This window comes from Scyliorhinus torazame, chromosome 3, assembly GCF_047496885.1.
Source record: "Scyliorhinus torazame isolate Kashiwa2021f chromosome 3, sScyTor2.1, whole genome shotgun sequence".
Lineage (NCBI taxonomy): Eukaryota > Metazoa > Chordata > Chondrichthyes > Carcharhiniformes > Scyliorhinidae > Scyliorhinus > Scyliorhinus torazame.
In genome coordinates this window covers 204,059,667-204,080,683 of record NC_092709.1, presented here as the reverse complement: position 1 = coordinate 204,080,683, position 21,017 = coordinate 204,059,667, and the positions used below count along the sequence as shown (strand labels likewise).

The following is a 21,017-nucleotide window of genomic DNA, read 5'->3' as shown; positions in this document are numbered from 1 at the left end:
AAGGCAGCAGTACTACCCACTGCGCCACCGTGCTGCCCTAAATTATTAACATGTATAACAAACAGCAAGTGCCCCAATACTGAACCTTGTGGAACACCACTGGAAACCACTTTCCATTCACAAAACATCCATCGACCATTACCCTTTGTTTCCTGTCACTGAGTCAATTTTGGATCCAATCTGCCACCTCCCCCTGTATCTCATGTGATCTCACTTTTCTGACCAGTCTGCCTCGTGGGTCCCTGTGATTAATGTGATTCATGCAGACAACATCCACTGTACTACCCTCATCAATCCTCCTTGTTACTTCCTCAACAAAATCTATTAAGTTAGTGAGACATGGTCTTCCCCTAGTAAATCATTCTGACCATCCCTGATCAATCTGTGCCTTTGTAAGGGACAGTTTATCCTGTCTTTCACAATTGATCCCACTAATTTGCCCACCACTGAAGTTAGACTGACTAGCCTATAGTTACATGGCTTATCTCTCACACTCATTTCAAAAGTTAAATGGTAAAAATTATCTTTGTGTAATGGTATAAAAATAATTAATTTCTTATGTGTGTCTAAGAGATCAATGTGGTACAGCTATTTAGTAGGTGAAGAGTGTTTACATTTTGTTCTAGTTTGCTTATCATTTCCTTCATTTCCTTAATCCCCCCGTCTTCATCCCATCTCCGAAACCTCGCATCCATCCTCCCCAGCTTGAACCTGTGATTCCCCCTAATCGGCATCCCCCTGACCCAACCGCCAGCTTAAAAGGTTGCCTAAACTGTTTCCAGATCTTCAAAGTGACCACCACCACCAGACTCACCGAGTACTTTCCCCCTGCCGTCGGGAGCGGCATCGCTACCAACGCCAGCACCTGCAACCCCAACACCCTACACAAACCCTCCTCCATCTTAACCTATTGGGTTTCCCCCTCCTTGGTCCAGCCCCACACCTCCTGCACATTCACCGCCCAATAGTTGTGCAGTAAGTTTGGGAGGCCTATGCCCCCCCCCCCCCCCCCCACTTGTTACCCTTTCTGCAAGCCTACCCTCCAAATCCTGGCCATATTCCCCCCCTCCCACAAATGAACAAGGAGATCAATTTGTCCACCCCCTTGAAGGAGGATTTCGGTAAAAAGATTGGCAGGCACTGAATATGTGATAACACATTCATTTTAACTGCCTGCACTCGGCCCGCCAACGATAGAGGGAGGCTGTCCCACCTTGCCAAATTAGCCTTCACCTTTCCCACCAAACTAGTAAAATTACATCTTCAGAGCCCATCCCAGTCCCGAGCCACCTGCACTGCCAAGTACCTGAAGTGGGTTTCTGCCAGACAAAATGGCAGCCCCCCCAGCCCCGCGCAGCTGGGAGACCATGAAATATTCGCTCTTGCCTAGGTTCAATTTATACCCCGAGAATGACCCAAATCTTTGGAGCAGCCCCCATTATACCCCTTAACGACGTGCTCGGTTCTGAAATGTACAATAACAGATCATCGTCATATAAGGATACCCTATGCTCCACCCCAACCCCCCAACTATCCCCTTCCACAGCACTGAGCTCCTTAGCGCGATGACCAAATGCTCTATAGCCAGTGCAAACAACAGGGGGGACATAGGGCACCCCTGCCTCGTACCCCGGTGCAGAGCAAAGTACCTCAAATTCATATTATTAGTGCGAACGCTCACCATCAGCTCCTTGTACAGCAGCCATACCCACGCCACGGACCTCGGCCCGATTCCAATCTTTCCAATACCGCCATCAAATAACCCCACTCTACCCGATCAAACGCCTTCTCTACGTCCAGCGCCACCACCACCTCCATCTCTAATCCCCTAACAACCCCACATCTATTCTCCACCCCTGCCTCTGAGCCATCCCCTTCTCCAGAACCACATCCACCGAATGCGGCGCATGGTCCGAAATCAATATCGCTGAATACTCCAACATTTTGACCCGGCCAATAACGCCTTCCCCATCATAACAAAGTCTATTCTCGAGTGCATTTTATGTACCGGGGAGAAAATCGAATTCTCCCTTTCCCGAGGGTGCAAGAACCTCCACAACCCCACTCCTCCCATCTCTCTCATGAGCCCAGCCAGCACCTTCTCCCACCCTGACTGGGCCAGCAAGCGCGGCTGAGACCTGTCCACCTTCAACTCTTGCACCATATTCCAATCCCCTCCCACTATTAACTCGTGGGTATCCAAATCTGGGATGGCCCCCAGCACCCTCTTCACAAACCCCGCATCATCCCAGTCGGGGCCATATATGCTCGCTAGCGTCACCAACCTCCCTCTAATGCCCCCGTCACTATCACATACCTGCCCTCCTGATCCATCACCACCGTCTCCATCTGAAACCTCACCCGCTTGCCCACCAATACCGCTACCCCCCCCCCGAGCACTGCTATCAAACCTCGAATGGAAAACTTGACTCACCCAGCCCTTCCTGAGCCTCACCTGATTATCATAGAATTTACAGTGCAGAAGGAGGCCATTTGGCCCATCGAGTCTGTACCGGCTCTTGGAAAGAGCACCCTACCCAAGGTCAACACCTCCACCCTATCCCCATAACCCAGTAACCCCACCCAACACTAAGGGCAATTTTGGACACTAAGGGCAATTTATCATGGCCAATCCACCTAACCTGCACATCTTTGGACTGTGGGAGGAAACCGGAGCACCCGGAGGAAACCCACGCACACACGGGGAGGATGTGCAGACTCCGCACAGACAGTGACCCAAGCCGGAATTGATCCTGGGACCCTGGAGCTGTGAAGCAATTGTGCTATCCACAATGCTACCGTGCTGATCCTTGACTTTCAGATGGGCAGCATCAACATATTGGCCTTTGAGCTCTTTAAATGTCTAAAAACCTCCCTAACCCCCTCATGTTCCATGTTACTATTCTGACCGGGACCTCTCACCCCCCCCCCCCCACACGCCCCTCCTACCCGCCATCATTGTAACCCCGGGACCTGCCCATCGGGCCTGACCCACCCCATCTCTTTGTTGCCGTCGAACCTCTCCCCCCTCCCAGAAGTCCTCCTCCACTTCCTCTTGAAAAGTATTGGCCCCATCCCGCACCATTCACATCTCCAGGTCCATCGAAAACCTGTTGTACCAAGTTCCAATGACCAAGCCCCCTCTGCCCACCACACTCCCATTCACTAGCCAACCTTCGCTTGCTAATGTGGAGGCCCCTGCCCAGGCCCCCCTCCTCCCGATCCCTTCCCCCATGACCTAATCCCTGACAACTAAGATATTCAAACATAACCAGTGTTCAAAGACCACACCCTAAAAAACCACCATGACCTCAAAGCCCACTATTCTCATGGTCACTGCAGCCCACAGCAAGAGTACCCTTGCTCATCAACTAACCGAAAAACAAAACCTCCAACTATTCCCCCCCAAATACAAAGCCAATAAACATCCTGAAACAACCCCCCGTCCCTTCAATCTGAATCCAAACCCCAGTCCCATCTCTCATTTCAACTCCAGTCCTTCAGCCTTCACAAAAGCCTCCGCTGCCTTCACCATTTCAAAGCAGAAGTCTCTCAAGGTATAGGTCACCCTCAGCTTCGTCGGGTAGACTACGTCGAACCTCACACCGTTGAAGTGTTGCCTTCACCCGACCGAAGGTCGCCCAAGTTTTCGCCAGCTCCACAGTTAAGTCCTGGTATATTCGAATACCAACTACTTCCCAGTTCACCTCATGCCTTTGCTTCGCGCAACCGCCCTTGGAGGCTGATTTGCCTTCGCTTTAGGCCTGAGCGATCGATTAGCCCTATCCAGTTCACCGAGAGGGTTCTTTCCCTTCCCCAAACAACTCCGCCAACATATTGGCAAAATACTCAGTCGGCCTTGGACTCTCCATCCCCTCAGCAAGCCCAAGGTCGACTGAATACTTTGCCAATATTCTTAAATTCTGCCACCTCAACCTATTCTCCACCTTGGCTCTCAGTCCTTTTTTGGCCTCCACCAGCCTCCGCACCTCCTCACCCATCGAGGTGAACTGGTTGCTGGGTTGCCCCTCCACCCCTTTCAACTTCTCTCCTTGCTCCCATACCTCGGCCGACGTCTTCAACATTGCCGCCTTCACTGAGGCTGTCGCCCCCTCTGCCCACTCCTTCATCACAGCCATCAACCCCTTTTGCATCACCTCTATATGCTTGGCGAACTGCCTCTCAAATTCTCTGGCCATCACCTCGTCATAGTTTCCACTGTGAAGAGCGCGGCCCCCACGAAGCGATCCTGCTTCTGCCATCTTTCCTACTGCCAGGCTGACCCATTCATTTGACGGCGAACTATCGTTCAACTGCTTCTTCCCAGCGGCTTTTTTCTGGCTCTCCGACATTCCCCACCTTACTTACGTCTTCCTCCACCAGCTTATTCAAAAACTGCCCCTGGAACCGGGCATTAAGTTCCAAAAAGCAGAGGCTCGATCAGGAGCTACCCAATGTGCGAATTCCACCTGCATGCTGGCACTGGAGGTTCCCCACTCTTTCCCAATTTTTAAAACCACAAGTGAACCCTGGTGGAGGCGGAGCATCGCGGGAGCCCCGGAGAATAACGGGTCAGGCTGTTAATGATATGCAGCAGCGTTTACTGTACCTGCAGAGTCGAACGCATTGACATTGCTGTCGATGCACGGAGCATGACATTCCGTCGGGCGCCCTTGTGTCATTCTCCTCCCAATCGTGTTTCATAACGCCAACGTCGCTGGATGGAGAATCCCCCCCCCCCCCCCAGTTCTGTGACAGGCTTGACACTGCTATCCGCAAAATCCCTATTAAGGGATTTAAACACGAGTGAATGCCGCTGCTGATGAGGCATGGCCCTCCTGCTTCGGACTTCAGAGCTTGCGAAAGGTCACAGAATCAGAGAATCTTTACAGTGCAGCACTGGCTGTCTGAAAGATTATTCTATCTAGTCCCACTGCCCTGCCTTATCCCTGTAACATTGCACATTTCTTCTTTTCAGATAGATAAATGAGAACGGACAGAGGTTACTTGAGTTTCGCTGCTCGCATGAATTTTGTGTAACTAACATTTTCTTTCAAAACGAACCATGTTACAAGGTGTCCTGGAGACATCCAAGATCAGGGCAATGACACGAACCACATTTAGTCATCACCAGTCATGATTTTCGGAACAGCATTTTAAACAAACACAGCGCTGACCGTGATGCAGATCACTCCCTGCAGTGCACCATGGTGGAATGCAACCCTTGAAGTTTTTCATTCAAAGCAGAAATACTATCTTCACAGCAAAGTTAACCATACTGCCTAACCAGATAAAAAACAACAGTTCCTCAACATGAACAGATGCTCTCCGACATTCTCACAAAGGGTGCAGAATCACAATGGAATGTACTGTGAGACATCATCTATAATATCAAATGCGCAACATATGGGAAGCAAAGGCTGAAAAATGCCGACTGGTTCAAAGCTAAAATCAATGTGATGGATTCTGTGTGGGAGAAGAACAGCCTCCCCAACCAAGAAAGCATGGATAGAAGTGGTGAGAAAACCTGGCTCCTCCAACCTGGAAACGGGGCACCAACAGGATCCTGGACCTCAGGAGGGCACGACAGGTGAATGGCACAGCACGTTCAGATGCCAAGCCCCACAATCTGACTTGCCTGACATTATCCTGCTCATCACTCCTCAGTTCAATTCACTGTGTAGAGGCATTCATTCCTCTCTCGCCTTACATCCCAATCTCAACAGCCAACACACACACTTGCCCACATCCCATTACCCACTCACTGATTCACTGTCATACAACAGAAATAATGATGTGGAGATGCCGGCGTTGGACTGGGGTGAGCACAGTACGAAGTCTTACAACACCAGGTTAAAGTCCAACAGGTTTGTTTCGATGTCACTAGCTTTCGGAGCGCTGCTCCTTCCTCAGGTGAATCTGAGGAACCTTCTGCAGATTCACCTGAGGAAGGAGCAGCGCTCCGAAAGCTAGTGACATCGAAACAAACCTGTTGAACAGAAATAATGGGGGCGATTATGAGCCGCACTCTCCCTGCCTGTGAGAAACTGCACTCGCCCAAAATCTGGAGAGAATCAAAAACACAATTCTCTCCGGTGGGATAGGGTTTTGGAATGTTCACCCCCTCCTCTCTCCAGTGGAGTAGAGTGAATCGGGCTGCAGGAGCCTGGCACTCTCTTTTTGTCCATGTCGTTATCATGTTGTTAGTGAGCACTTCCTTCAGAAGCTCCCCGCTCATGGAATATTCGCTGGACGCCAGCGTGACATCTCGCCAGCGTCATTTACAACAGGTGAAGCCAGGGATAAAGCAGTTGAGGGGATCCCTCCGGGATGCAGATGTGAGAGTAATCCCCGATGGCTGGGGGGGGGGGGCTGGGGGGGGGGGGGGGGGGGCTGGGGCTGGGGGGGGGGGGGGCTGGGGGGGGGGGGGCTGGGGCTGGGGGGGGGGGTGGGGCTGGGGCTGGGGGGGGGGGCTGGGGCTGGGGCTGGGGGGGGGGGGCTGGGGCTGGGGCTGGGGGGGGGGGGCTGGGGCTGGGGCTGGGGGGGGGGGGGCTGGGGCTGGGGGGGGGGGCTGGGGCTGGGGGGGGGGTGCTGGGCGGGCGCGGGGGGGGGGGCTGGGCGGGGGGGGGTTAGGTAAACGGACATGCCCAGCCAATCCCTGGCACATGTTGGCACTGTCAGGGTAACACTGCTAATTTAAAAAAAAATTATTTCATGGGATGTGGGCGCCGCTGGTTGGGCCTGCATTTATTGCCCATCCATGAGAGCATTTCAGAGTCAACCATATTGCCAACCTGACACTGCCAATGTGTGCCAGGAGGCAGTGCCAGGGGTGGAACCTAGTGAGAGCCGCTTCGGGGGTGCGTACGTGTGTGGTGGGCGAGGTAGAGAGGACATTTAGGGGGTGCTTGCTGGTGATTAATGTTAGTGGGTGGGGGTAGAACCCCCGAGACCTCCGTGATGTGAGCTGGGGGCCATTAGATTGCAGGATTCATCGAGACACCATTTAAATATGGCGCCTCAATATGTTTGGAGTTGGTTCCTGGGAATAAGAGGCCCCTCCCCACCAGAGTGGCAGTGTAATACATGCCCACTCAGTTTTGTTTGGCAAAATTCCATGAAAAATCCTGCTGATGCCACCGACGGGACTCGGACCATTTTTCTCACCGGAACTGGCGCTTCGCAATTTTTTAATAAGAATCCGTCCACAATCTTTTCCCTCCTCTCCAAACAAGCCGTTGCAAACATTTTTGTCTTTCTGCTTTCTCTCCTTGCAGGAGAAGAGAGCAACTTGGTGAGAAGTGGAGACCCAGGTGGTGGGCGGGTGCGGGGAGGGGGGACGGGGGACACCTCGAATACTTGTCACCATGGGCAATGTGTGCTCACCTCCTCCACTGTAAAGGAGATCTTGCTCCAGAATATGTCAGCAATGATTTGCTGTGAAGCCTAAACTCCTGAGACACTAGTGCTGAGATGTGTTGGGAGAGCAGACCCTTTGCCTGTATATCTTGTACTAGGGTCTTGCCTCCTTCCAGCTGGACCTCAGTACCCAGCCCATCTGCCCTTTGGAGGGATATGTGCCTGAGGAGAATGCAGTTCATGCTGTTTCTACTGTTTCCCCTGGAAAAGCTGGAGCTTGTATGGCTTCTGCTCTTCAGCAGAGGTAGAAGGTGGATCTGCATAAGCTGCTCCTACTCTGTGTGAAGATTGGCAGCAAAGCAGTGCAGCTGAAGGTGAATTAAGTGCTAGGCAGGTAAAGTGCCTTCCAAGAAATTGACAATCATCTTGAAGCAATGAAAACTCTAACGGAAGAAGCTCTTCCCACTCGGCCCACTCTGACAAGTTGGGAAACACGTTATTTGGCTGGGAATCCAGGACTCAGAGCTAAAACAGTTCATACTTGGCTCCGTAACAACCTCGACAACTTTAAAAAAAAATTTAGAGTACCCAATTATTTTTTTTTCCAATTAAGGGGCAATTTAACATGGCCAATCCATCTACCCTGCGCATCTTAGGGTTGTGGGGGCGAAACCCACACAGACATGGGGAGACTGCAAACTCCACACAGACAGTGACCCAATGCTGCTCCCACCTCGACAACTTCTTGATCACTTACCCAATAGAACCAAGAAGATTCCTCAATGCCACTCTGGAGAAAACCAGATGACATCAGGATCCTGGCCCGGCATCCATTTCCAGGACATTCCCACTCCACATTGCCCCAAACCCACAGCCTGAGATAATTCTGCTTTTAGTGTTCGGACAGAAAGATATTAATATTGCTGGAAGCGAAGTTAGTGGCCGATAAATGATGGGCCTGAAAGCTGTGCAGCCGCCTTGATGACAAATGAATCTGCCATTTTGACAACTAAACAGGCAAGTTTACAGTGACTCCAGACCAACACCAAGTTGACTTTTAAATGGCCTCTAAAATGACCTAGCAAGGCTACCCATTTCAAGGGCAATTAGGACGGACCACAAATGCTGGCATTGCCAACATTGTCTACGCCCTGGGAAAGAATAAAGAAACAAAAAACAGAGCACAGACATACGTACATAAGCACATAGAATGCAGAGAAGAATAATGGGCTTAGAGAGCAAACTTCCGATAAATACAGCAGGTAGAATAGAAATTTATGTCATCATAAATTAGTAATTTAGGAAAAAACAATCTTCCTGGAACAGGACCAATATTAAAACTGTGTAAGCATTGCAACAAAATAATTCAACAAGACTTGTGGCACATTCCATAACTGTGGCACTGTAGATAGGTTGTGAAGTAAACAATAGTGACCATGTCACTGCTGATTGATCAAAGTGTAATGTGTATGTGTGGAAGCAGCAGATTATGGAGCAGGGAATGGGTAAATATGGGGAAGTATTGAAGTAGATGCAATGTGGGCGGGGGTGGGGGTATAGTTGGAGTACTGAGTGGAGCAACAGGGGACTGGACATTGAGTGTATCTAGGAGCTCTGAGGAATGGAAATGCAGAAGAGGGGAAACAACGTTTGGGATGTACAGGTACACAGGGCTGGACATGTTCCAACATGCATCACCAATCCAGTAAAACACCCTGGTTCCGAAACCTGTCCCACATCTGGGAGAAACCATATTGAGGGCTGAAGAACAAGTGCTGCAGAGAAGTACCAAATAGGTGGTGGTGCATGTGATAGCAAAAAAGCAGAGAAAGTCCAACAGAAGAGGCTGTCATTATGTTTTGACAAGGGGAGTTTGTCATAATCTGAGGAGGAAATAAAAATAATGCAAGTGTGAACAATATCCATCCCAGTTACTGCTCATCCACAACTGATATCGGACTGGATTCTTTGCTTCGCGACGCCGAAAGTAAACTCCCAGCGTTAGCACAATCAAGTGTAGTTCAGCTCCGGGAGAACATTGGGCGGGATTCTCCATTGGCCAACGGTGGAAACTGTTGCTCTTTTTAACCTTAGTCTATTTGCTCTTTACGTCACCTTTGCTCATGAGTCGCCAGGTATCTTTATGATACCGCCACGTGGTTCAAGTTCAGGTTATGATTAATAACACAGCACACCGCTTAGTAAGGATTAAAACAACGGTCATTTATTATGTACAACAAGCAATATTAATACTCTAATACTACTATCTATATAATAAACCTATCACTACTGGCCAATACTTAACTTAGGAAGAGCCCACCAGGTCAGGGAAACGAATGGCTTGTCCAATCCGATCTGGCCCGCGGGATTCAAAAGGCTGCTACAGGTCGGTGGCTAGGTGTCTCTACCAGATAGCGATCGCTGGATTCAAACTTACAGTTGCCGGTTGCTGTTCTTGCGAAGGTCTCGAGCAGGCGAAGAGGAGAGAGAGCGAGATCTGAACTTGGACCCCCACTTTTATAGGGCCAGGGGCTTCCCGCCTCCCGGGGCGGCCCTTGACCCTGAGTCCCAAATGATTGGATCTGTCCCCAATCTCTGGAGTCGATGTGTCCAATGGTGAGGCGATTCCTCGATCGGGGGGTGGTCGCTCACCTGTCTTTGTTTCGGCCACTGCAGGCGCCGACAGGTCTGGCCCGGTATTCAATTGCTAATATGTTGCAATTGTTCCCGGGGATAGCTGATTTAACTGTGGATGTCTGAATAGATGGGCTGCAAACAGTCCTGAATGCAACTGCAAATACCTGGGTTGATGGGCTGTTGATAGACCTGAGTATCGATCTGGGCTAACTTCCCAGAGCCGAATATGCAATACTGTCTGCAGCTGCCTGCTTGTGTCTTCTTAGCTGCTTTTCCCAGAAGTCTTTCGGGTTAGCCATTTTAAACTGGGTTTTGGCCAGATTAATCGGAACGCAGCCATTTTACGTGGCTACAAAACGCGATAGGGCGGAAAATTGTTTTTGCCGCCGAAATCGTGGCCGGAGGTTCACGCCAAATCACAATATTCTGGTGCCTCAAAAGCGCCGTCAATGCGGTCCAGAACGCAAGTACAGTAAACGCCGTTGGCATATCATTAGGTAGCCTGACCCAGTGTTCTTCGGGGCCTTAGCAATTCTCCACCTCCACTGGGACAAATTCCCAACGGCAAGGTTCACTTGTGCTTTCCCTTGACTTTGGTTTTATTGTGATTATCTTGATGTGACTAAATGTCTTTTTCTAGCAATACACAATTAAAAATGAGCAGAGTGGCAATCTGAAGGTGATTTCCACTTCATGCAAGTTCGGGTCCTCTAGTGAATGTTTGCTCTAATATGCATTGGGACAACTTGAGTGCATGGTTGCACCAGTTCTGTGCTGAATTCTGCAAGGAGTCATGTGCTGTGGTTTGATAAGGTAGCTAATACCTCCTAATCCAAGTTAGCTAATATCTCCTAATCTTGAGGTCAGCTGATTTGGTCGAACAATCTGGCCATCAAAAAGTGGCTGAATCTGTAAAATTCATGTGCAAGCTCAGAAAACCTTGCTGCCCCTCATGACATCATCCAATAACATGTCAGGTTCTACATGTTACTTTGATGACACGCAATTCTACCTCACCACTACCTCTCTCGACCCGCCCACTGCCTCCGAGTTGTCATGGGACTTTCCTGACATTCCTGACTAGATGAGCATCCTCCAATTATATACTGGGAAGAACAATGCCATGGGCTTCGGCCCACACCACAAGCCTTTTCCGAGCCAACAATCTCTTCCCACTCCTGTCCTCTGGGCGAGGCTGAACCAGACTGATCACTACCGGGGTACTCTATTTGACCATGAGGTGAGCTTCTGACTCCATATTTGTTCCATTACCGATACCGCTTACTTCTACCTCCATAGCATTGCCTATTTTGGATCCTGCGTCAACTTATCTGCTGCTGAAAGCCCCATCCATGTCTTTATCACCTCGAGTCCTTACTACTCCAATGTCTAAAATAAAAGTAAAATACTACAGATGCTGGAAACATGAAATATAAACAGAAAATGTTGGAAACCCATGGCAGCATCTGTGAAGACATAGACATAGAACATACAGTGCAGAAGGAGGCCATTCGGCCCATCGAGTCTGCACCGACCCACCCAAGCCCCCACCTCCACCCCATCCCCACAACCCAACAGCCCCTCCTAACCACTAATGGCAATTTATCATGGCCAATCCACCAAACCTGCACGTCTTTGGACTGTGGGAGGAAACCGGAGCACCCGGAGGAAACCCACGCAGACACGGGGAGAACGTGCAGACTCCACACAGACAGTGACCCAGCGGGGAATCGAACCTGGGACACTGGTGCTGTGAAGCCACAGTGCTACCCACTTGTGCTACCGTGCTGCCCTTAAAGGAAGAGTGAAGTAACTTGATTTAAAATGCTCTCCTGGCTGGCTTCCCATCTTATACTCTCCGAGGGGCTGTTTAGCACAGGGCTAAATCGCTGGCTTTGAAAGCAGATCAAGGCAGGCCAGCAGCACGGTTCAATTCCTGTACCAGCCTCCCCGAATAGGCGCCGGAATGTGGCGACTAGGGGCTTTTCACAGTAACTTCATTTGAAGCCTACTTGTGACAATAAGTGATTTTCATTTCATATCATTTCATATACTTAAATGCACCCAAATCTCTGCCAGCTGTGTCTTAACCTGTACAAAGTCATGTTCGCTCATCATGTCTGGGCTCACTGGCCTATATTAGCCCCCATTTCAACAACACCTCATTTTTAACATTCCCCTCATTGTTTTCAAACCCTCCAGGACCACAGCTCTCCCTATTTCTGTAACTTGCTCCAACCCTACAACCCTCTGAGACCACTGTGCTCCTCCAAATCTGACTTTTTGTGCGCTGACAATTTTAATCACTCTACTATTAGATGATAGGCTCAAAGCTCTGAGATTTTCCACTCTATCTCTCCAACTCCCTACCTCATTCTCCTCCTTTAAGATATTTCTTAATATCTACCCCATCTGTCCTAATATCTCTTTGTGTTTCAGTGTCATATGATATTTGTTAATGTTCCTGTGAATTAAGCACCATGGACATTTTACTATGTTAAAGACAAGTTTTTGTTGCATTCAATGTGGGTGGGTCTGTATCTCAGTCACTTTTTGAATACAATAGCCTATGTTATTCCTCAACAGCAAGGGTCCCTCCGCTAGAGATTGATAGTTCCTGAGATTTATAAAAATACATTTGGAGTACCCAATTCATTTTTTAAAATTTAGAGTACCCAATTATTTTTTTCCCCATTAAGGGGCAATTTCGTGTGGCCAATCCACCTGCACATCTTTGGGTTGTGGGGGTGAGGCCCATGCAGACACGGAGAATGTGCAAACTCCACAAGGACAGTGACCCAGAGCCGGGATCGAACCTGGGACCTCGGCGCCGTGAGGCCGCAGGGCTAACCCACTGCGCCACCGTGCTGCCCCGTTCCTGAGATTTTGACAACCAGAGACAAGACTGTAAGAATCTCACTGGGGGTGTGTTTATATCATTGGCAATTTCATGTGAAATACATTTTTTTAATCAAGTCTCCAAGAAAAGCATACCTGTCCTTACATGTTGATTCTCTGTCAGACAAAATGTCTAGTGTGTAAACTCCCTAATTAGGATTTGGTCTTGTTTTGTTCCTCCTTTTCTGTGTTCATTATCTTCATAGGCAGGGAAGGGGCAGCCCCTACAGCTGTTATTTCCTGGAGATCAAAGAGGTAGACTCATGGTTAGAGTAACAGCTGCTACCCTGACCTAATGGATCCCTGCAGAGTTATAAAAGTAAACAATCTGATTCCACGCTTTGAAGTTCCAATGAGCTGTCAATCACAATGCTTTTAGTAGATATATAAATGACCTGGACGAGGGAACCAAATGTAACGGCGTGATTCTCTGGAAAGATTTTGAAGTGTGGTAGCGAGCGGGAATTGCCACGAGCTTCCCGGCGCTCGGTCCAGTGAGGCCGGCAACGCTATTCAACATTAATTGGTCCACTTAACGAGGCCCCATGGGCTTCTCGTCGCAAATGAAGGCTCGCCACCTGATTCGCCTGCACCGTGCTCACCAGCCCCCCGCTAACAAGGTCGAGCAGCACTTAAACAACACTTGCTCAGCCAACCCCAGCGAGCTCGTAACAATGTTGCCCAGGAGACTGGCCCAAGATTCGGGGATGCAAACCTAGGGACGCTCCTAGACGCAGTGGAGGCCAGGAGAGATGTCCTGTTCCCCTGTGGGTCCTGGAGGGTCACGCAGAGGGTAGCCAGTGCTGCCTGGGATGAGGTGGCGGCGGTTGTAAGCTCCGGGCATGTAACCAGGATGACTGTCCTCAGTGCCGACGAAAGGTCAACAACCTACACCAGGCAGCATTAGTGAGTGGGCACCAGCGCCACCCCATACTGAGGGCTTTCGTTCCCCATGCGAGCATCCAGCAATCCCCAACTCTCCATGTGACCCCCAACCCTCCCTTCAACCCCTCTCCCTTCAACCCCCTTCAACCCCCCCCAACCCTTCTTTCACATCCCCCTCCCACCACTGTGATCATGCATGTGACTAATGAAACCCTCTCTGTGTCTCCTCAGGAAAAGTTCTCCCATAATTGCCTGGAGTGGGCCCAGACTGGTGTGTGGGTGCCAGACTTAAGAATCCTCTCCTCCTTCAAGCAGCGGGCCCTGGAGGTGACTGGGGTGGCTGAGGACAGGGAGGTCGCCCACGCGGTGGTTAGGGACCACTGGGCTCACCGGGCAGCAAGGTGTGCAGTGGTTAGCACTGCAGCCTCATGGCGCCGAGGACCCGAGTTCGATCCCGGCCCCAGGTCACTGTCCATGTGGAGTTTGCACATTCTCCCCTTGTCTGTGTGGGTCTCACCTCCCACAACCCAAAGATGTGCAGGACAGGTGGGTTGGCCATGCTAAATTGGCCCTTAATTGGACAAAAAATAATTGGATACTCTAAATTTATTTAAAAAAAGGGACCAGGCCATTTTACAACCTGTCAAACATGAGTTGTTACTGGCTGACCCATCCCTCCCACTGACCACATGTCCATTCTCCCACAGGTCCTCCAGCCAACGGTGCAGGCCCATCCTGGGTGGCCCCCTCCCCAACCTCCCAGAAGACCACCTCAGAGGGGAGATCCAAGGAAGACACGATCGAGGTGTCACAGCTGTCATCCCCATCCTCCACCAGCACAGATACACGCACCTCTGATGGGCAATGTTAGTAGTCAGGCTTCTGGGGCACAATCTGGTGAGCACCACACAGTTGCTGATGTACATCATTCATTGGACATGGTGTGTCATTGGACATGCTGTGCCAGCATTTATTGCCCATCCCTAATTGCCCTTGAGTCAACCACATTGCTGCGGCTCTGGAGTCAAATGAAGGCCGGACCAGGCCGGGACAACAGATTTCCTTCCCTAAAGGATATTCGTGAACCAGGTGGGTTTTTACAACAATCATAGAATTTACAGTGCAGAAGGAGGCCATTCGGCCCATTGGGTCTGCGCCGGTCCTTGGAAAGAACACCCCACCCAAGCCTCTATCCCCGTAATCCAACCTAACCTTTTTCTTTGGACACTAATCAACAATGGTTTCATGGTCATCCATAGTCTTTTGCTCTGGGCCTCTGGTTTACTAATCCAGTGACAATACCACTATGCCATCGCCTCCCCATTGTTTATTGTTTAATTATTGTTTGAGATCTTAATAAAAAATAAAATAAACTATTTCATTTTACTTTTTCTTGCCATTTCTTCCATTTTACACTCTTTTGTTTTAATAAATTGAGAGTAGCCAATTATTTTTTTTCATTCCAATTAAGGGGCACTTTAGTGTGGCCAATCCACCTAACCTGCACATCTTTGGGTTGTGGGGGTGAAACCTACGCAGACATGGGGAGAATGTGCAAACTCCACACGGACAGTGACCCAGAGCAGGATTCCATTTCACCCTCTTAATCCCAATTTTGGAGGGGATCAGGTCCAGGGCCCAGTTACTATTTAATTCAGTAATTGTGTTAAATACTCTAATTGGTTTACATTTTGCATGAGATGTTTTAACCCCAAAGAATGGATGGGTTTGGGACAGGTCGGGGGGGGTTAAAACATTAAAAATGGGAATCCTGATCCCAACCCGCCTCCAACTAACCCGCTTCCATATATAATGGAGTTGGAACATGGTGGGGGTGGGGGAGGTGGTGCTGTGCGTGACAAGGAAGAAGGTTGACTTTAAATATTATAATGAGACTGTGTGCCTAACATGTATTCACAATCTGTAATTTTACTCTGGCCGTTGGGTTTCATGAGCCTTGGAAGGCATACCAGCTAAACCAATACGGGGCAGCTGAATCAGGGTGCAAGCAACTTTCCATTTTCTTTCTGGATTTAGTTTCCCACTTGGCCAACATCCTGCGATCAGACACAATCCCCAACACTTGCAAGTTCCTACTCGTGGTCTATGATCTGCCCCTCACCTTCTCACGTCTGATATCAAGCACAAGATCTCTAATATCGCCAAACATTTCACCAAGGCCTCTAATCTTTTCCCCGCCGTACACTGGCCTCTGAACTCTCTCCAGAATCTGGGATTGGACCCTGGGACCATGTCCCCTTTCCCATACTCCAGGATTGCTTCCCAGATTTCCTTGTTCCCCATGGCTCTACCAGCCCCACCCCACTTCTCCAGGTTAGGGAAGTTAAAAGTCCCCTTGATATGTCTCAGTGAGGATTCTTCAACCTGATTGCTTAAAGAGACACACTGTTGCTTATTGTAATTGCACAGGTCCCATGTCCAGGGTGTCACACTGTAAACAGTCTCTAGTAACTTTACCAAAAGTTGAAGGAACATCTAGCGGCTTCTCCTAAGCATAATGAACAGCAAGTTATGGTGAATGTATTGCATTAACCATTCACCATGTATGTAACTGTATCACGCTGTTGCCCATGAGGGCTCCACCTATGGACCATTGTAAGGTATTACCTGCGATGTATCATGCTGGTGCCTTTGTGGGCTTCGCCCCTGGCTCCTCCCCTTGAGGGGAGGTATAAAGAGCAGTAGCCCTGTAGGCGGCTCCCAGTAGCAGAGCAGTCACAGGCAGGCACTGTTCTAGTCGTTTAAAGCCACAGTTTACTTCTACTCCTTGTTTCGTGTGAATTGATGGTCACATCAATTTAATCGACTGCAACACCACAATGGAATCGGCCCTCAAACCTGACCGACTGGAACTCGACCCGCAAGCCACGGAGGCGAAAGGGATTTTTTTGCATTGGCTCTTCTGTTTCGAGGCCTACCTCGCAGCCTCCTCCTGGCCTTCCGTCTCCAACGATCAGAAGCTGAGCCTCCTCCACGCCCGGGTGAGCCATCGAATCTCTGTTCAACTCGAGGAAGCTTCCACCTATGCAGATGAGCTCGCAATGTTGAAGCGCCTATATGTAAGGCCAGTGAACGAGGTGAACGCGCGGCATCTCCAACGTCCCGGGAAGCCGCTGGAGGAGTACCTATGCAACCTCAAAATCCTTGCGCGAAGTTGCAACCACCAGGCCGTTACAGTCACTCAACATATGGACCTCGCAGTCCGGGACGCCTAAATGACTGGAGTCCGGTCCAACTACGTGAGACAGCGCCTACTCGAGAAGGGTGCCTTAGACCTGGAAGAGACGGTAAAGCTAGCCTCCTCCCTAGAAGTAGCGTTCCAAAGCCTCAACGCGTTCCCGTCTGATCACGTGACCCCCTCGTGGACCCCCGACCAAAGAGTACCCCAGACCTGTGCCGTGCGACTGCCCGCCCAACACGGTGGGGTGGGGGGGGCTTCCCTGCTATTTCTGCGGCCGGGGGGGGGGGGGGGGGCTTCCCTGCTATTTCTGCGGCCGGGGGGGGGGGCTTCCCTGCTATTTCTGCGGCCAGCATCAGCACCCCAGGCAGCGCTGCCCGGCCCGGAACGCGAACTGCAGCGACTGCGGGGAAAAAAGGACATTTTGGTAAGGTTTGCCTGGCCAGGTCCAAACCCTCAAAATCGCAGGCCCGACCCTCGGACTCACAGGCCCGCAGATCCCGCAGTGTAGCAGCTTGCCTGCCGGCTCCGCCGCCGGATGCACCATCGGCCTCGTGCTGCCCGTGGGGGCAGCCATCTTCAAGCCCGCACAACGTGTGCGACTCACGGGGGCCGCCATCTTGGCCATCCTCGCCCACGCGGCCCGCCACTTGCGACTCGTGGTGGCCACCATCTTGGACGCCACCTTCCTCGCCGCCCGACACGTGCGACCGACGGGGGCCGCCATCTGCAACGCCGCCCAACACGTGCGACCGACGGGGGCAGCCATCTTGGGACCACCCCAGCACCTCCGACCACATCGGCTACCCGCAACTCAGCGCGGTCACCCTGGACCAGTCGCGACCCAAATACCACCAGAGCTCCATGATGACCGTCCGGGTAAATGGACATGAAACACCTTGCCTGTTCGACACCAGGAGCGCAGAGAGCTTTATTCACCCAGACATGGTGAGACGCTGCTCGCTCCCAATCTTCCCGGCACACCAAACATCTCCCTCGCTTCTGGGTCGCACTCGGTGCAGATCCGGGGGTGCACTACCTCAACTCTAGCAATACAGGGCGCCGAGTACGCTGATTTTAAGCTATATGTATTCCCTGACCTCTGCGCTCCTCTCCTGTTGGGACTGGATTTCCAGTGTAACTTCAAGAGCCTGACCATGAAATTTGGCGGGCCCCTACCCCCACTCACCGTATGTAGCCTCGCGACCCTAAAGGTCGACCCTACCCCGCTCTTGGCAAACCTCACCGCCGACTGTAAGCCAGTCACCACCAGAACAAAGAACAAACAACGAACAAAGAAATGTACAGCACAGGAACAGGCCCTTCGGCCCTCCAAGCCCGTGCCGACCATGCTGCCCGACTAAACTACAATCTTCTACACTTCCTGGGTCCGTATCCCTCTATTCCCATCCTATTCATGTATTTGTCAAGATGCCCCTTAAATGTCACTATCGTCCCTGCTTCCACCACCTCCTCCGGTAGCGAGTTCCAGGCACCCACTACCCTCTGCGTAAAAAACTTGCCTCGTACATCTACTCTAAACCTTGCCCCTCTAACCTTAAACCTATGCCCCCTAGTAATTGACCCCTCTACCCTGGGGAAAAGCCTCTGACTATCCACTCTGTCTATGCCCCTCATAAATTTGTAGACCTCTATCAGGTCTCCCCTCAACCTCCTTCGTTCCAGTGAGAACAAACCGAGTTTATTCAACCGCTCCTCATAGCTAATGCCCTCCATACCAGGCAACATTCTGGTAAATCTCTTCTGCACCCTCTCTAAAGCCTCCACATCCTTCTGGTAGTGTGGCGACCAGAATTGAACACTATACTCCAAGTGTGGCCTAACGAAGGTTCTATACAGCTGCAACATGACTTGCCAATTCTTATACTCAATGCCCCGGCCAATGAAGGCAAGCATGCCGTATGCCTTCTTGACTACCTTCTCCACCTGTGTTGCCCCTTTCAATGACCTGTGGACCTGTACTCCTAGATCTCTTTGACTTTTAATACTCTTGAGGGTTCTACCATTCACTGTATATTCCCTACCTGCATTAGACCTTCCAAAATGCATTACCTCACATTTGTCTGGATTAAACTCCATCTGCCATCTCTCCGCCCAAGTCTCCAAACAATCTAAATCCTGCTGTATCCTCTGACAGTCCTCATCGCTATCCGCAATTCCACCAACCTTTGTGTCGTCTGCAAACTTACTAATCAGACTAGTTACATTTTCCTCCAAATCATTTATATATACTACAAACAGCAAAGGTCCCAGCACTGATCCCTGTGGAACACCACTGGTCACAGCCCTCCAATTAGAAAAGCATCCTTCCATTGCTACTCTCTGCCTTCTATGACCTAGCCAGTTCTGTATCCACCTTGCCAGCTCACCCCTGATCCCGTGTGACTTCACCTTTTGTACTAGTCTACCATGAGGGACCTTGTCAAAGGCCTTACTGAAGTCCATATAGACAACATCCACTGCCCTACCTGCATCAATCATCTTAGTGACCTCCTCGAAAAACTCTATCAAGTTAGTGAGACACGACCTCCCCTTCACAAAACCATGCTGCCTCTCACTAATACGTCCATTTGCTTCCAAATGGGAGTAGATCCTGTCTCGAAGAATTCTGTCCAGTAATTTCCCTACCACTGAAGTAAGGCTCACCGGCCTGTAGTTCCCTGGATTATCCTTGCTACCCTTCTTAAACAGAGGAACAACATTGGCTATTCTCCAGTCCTCCGGGACATCCCCTGAAGACAGTGAGGATCCAAAGATTTCTGTCAAGGCCTCAGCAATTTCCTCTCCAGCCTCCTTCAGTATTCTGGGCACTGGGGACTTATCTACCTTAATATTTTTTAAGACACCCAACACCTCGTCTTTTTGGATCTCAATGTGACCCAGGCTATCTACACCCCCTTCTCCAGACTCAACATCTACCAATTTCTTCTCTTTGGTGAATACTGATGTATAGCATTCAGGACAGGACTTTTATCAGGTTTGAGGTCCAACGACTCTTGCGGGAGGGGATCATTGAGGCCAGCAATAGCCCCTGGAGAGCTCAGGTGGTGGTCGTCAGGACCGGGGAAAAGAACCGGATGGTTGTAGATTATAGCCAAACCATAAACCGGTACACGCACCTTGATGCGTACCCCCTTCCCCGGATCGCAGACATGGTTAAACAGATCGCGCACTACCGGGTGTTCTCCACAGTGGATCTGAAGTCTGCGTACCACCAGGTCCCAATCTGCCCGGGGGACCGCAACTACTCGGCCTTTGAGGCAGACAACCGCCTCTTCCACTTCCTCTGGGTCCCCTTCGGCGTCACAAACGGGGTCTCGGTCTTTCAAAGAACCATGGACCGAATGGTGGACCAGTACGGGCTGCGGGCCACGTTTCCGTACTTGGACAATGTCACTATCTGCGGCCATGATCAGCAGGACCACGATGCCAACCTCAAGAGATTTCTCCAGACCGCCCAAACCCTTAACCTCACTTACAACAAGGAGAAATGTGTTTCCGCACAACCAGGCTAGCCATCCTCGGCTACGTCGTGGAAAACAGGGTTCCAGGACCCGACCCTGACCGTCTGCGCCCCCTCCTGCAACTCCCACTTCCGCGCTGCACCAAGGCCCTGAAAAGGTGCCTCAGGTTCTTTTCCTATTACGCCTAGTGGGTCCCCAACTATGCGGACAAAGCCTGCCCACTAATCAAGGCCACCACCTTCCCATTGGCGGCCGAGGCCCGCCTGGCCTTCAGCTGCATCAAGGCGGACATCGCCAAAGCCGCAATGCGTGCGGTGGACGAGTCCGTCCCTTTCCAGGTGGAGAGCGACGCGTCAGAGGTCTCCCTCGCCGCTACCCTCAATCAGACAGGCAGGCCAGTAGCATTTTTTTCACGCACCCTTTGTTTCATGAAGTTGCAGTGCTCAAGTCTCTTGTCCACCAATTCTTGGTAGAACATTTTAGATGTATTTCAGAAATTGGCATATAGTTAATAGTTTTTTTAATATTTTCTCATATTATCTGATAAATCTATT

At 50.5% G+C, this 21,017-nt stretch overlaps 1 long non-coding RNA gene across 1 annotated transcript in view; it reads right to left on the bottom strand.

Annotated features, from left to right (window-relative positions):
* LOC140409567 (uncharacterized) overlaps positions 1–21,017 on the bottom strand; it is a 75,014-nt gene that overhangs the window by 31,903 nt on the left and 22,094 nt on the right. The window contains exon 3 of the long non-coding RNA XR_011940400.1: positions 12,991–13,134. This is a non-coding gene — a long non-coding RNA (uncharacterized lncRNA). The remainder of the gene's footprint in view (positions 1–12,990; positions 13,135–21,017) is intronic.